Here is a 1620-nt window from a genome sequence, read left to right on the forward strand (position 1 = left end):
CTGGTGCGATAGCAGTTCTGGGGATTAGCAGCTCACATATCGAGATTAAGAAATCATCTGAGTTAATTAGTTAAGTTAGACTGATCAGTTCAAAGGTGCGATAGCAGTCTGAGATTAGCAGCTCACATATCGAGATTAAGAAATCATCTGATGCTTAGTTAAGTTGGGACTGATGAGTTCTCTGGTGCGATAGCAGTTCTGAGATTAGCAGCTCACATATCGAGATTAAGAAATCTCCTGAGTGCTTAGTTAAGTTGGACTGATGAGTTCTCTGGTGCGATAGCAGTTCGGGATTAGAAGCTCACGTATCGAGATTAAGAAATCTCCTGAGTGCTTAGTTAAGTTGGGACTGATGAGTTCAAAGGTGCGATTGCAGTTCTGGATTAGCAGCTCACATATCGAGATTACGCAATATCCTGATTGCTTAGTTAAGTTGGGACTGATCAGTTGAGTTCGAAGCAGTTCTGAGATTAGCAGCTCACATATCGATATATAAGATAATACGCAATATTGAAGTGCTTAGTTAAGTTAGGACTGATAAGTTCTGCGATTAGCTCTCGAGATTAAGAAATCATCTGATCAGTTAGACTGATCACTGATTCAATTCACGTATCGAGATTACGCAAATCCTTGAGTTAAGGTGGGACTGATGAGTTACAAAGTGCGATTGCAGTTCCTGGAGCACACATATCGAGATGCAATATCCTGAGTGCTTAGTTAAGTAGGACTGATCAGTTCTCTGGTGCGATTGCAGTCTATCGAGATTACGCAATATCCTGATTGCTTAGTTAAGTTAGACTGATCAGTTCTCTGGTGCGATAGCAGTTCTGAGATTAACAGCTCACGTATCGAGATTACGCATATCCTGATTGCTTAATTAAGTTAGGACTGATGAGTGCGATTGCAGTTCTGGAGCAGCCACTATCGAGATTACGCAATCGATTGCCTGATTGCGTTCAATAGATTTGTCGATGAGATTGCATATTAGTTAAGTTGGGACTGATGAGTTCAAAGGTGCGATTGCAGCTGGGACTGGATTAGAGGGATTGCAAGCAGCTCACGTATCGAGATTACGCAATCTCCTGAGTGCTTAGTTAAGTTGGGACTGATGAGTTCAAAGGTGCGATTGCAGTTCTGGATTAGCAGCACACATATCGAAAATGCAATCCCTTGATTTGTAGTTAAGTTAGGACTGATTAGTTCTAAGGTGCAATAGCAGTTCTGAGATAATTAGATCTTATATTGAGATTAAGAAATCACCTGATTGGTTAGTTAAGTTAGAACTGATGAGTTTAAAAGTGCGATAGCAATTGTTCTGAGATTAGCAGCTCACCTATCGTGATTACATCATCATCATCCGTGTATTATAACCGTTAAAAGCTTATAACTACATTATTTACTGACCGATTCGGTTTGGCAACTTTTATAATTCTTTAAAAGTTTGTATACTCTTATTAATATTTTCGTTATTAAAATCTTCAACTTTAACCAACTTGATTTGATATAATAATACTAGTATAATATATCTTTCTCTCGATTTTAGACTGCAAGAAGAATAGTTTTGTGCCAAATTAGAGTTTTGTAATCTCTACTGGATTATAAAATAGAAATCTAAAATCC

This window comes from Homalodisca vitripennis, chromosome 3 (assembly GCF_021130785.1).
Source record: "Homalodisca vitripennis isolate AUS2020 chromosome 3, UT_GWSS_2.1, whole genome shotgun sequence".
NCBI lineage: Eukaryota > Metazoa > Arthropoda > Insecta > Hemiptera > Cicadellidae > Homalodisca > Homalodisca vitripennis.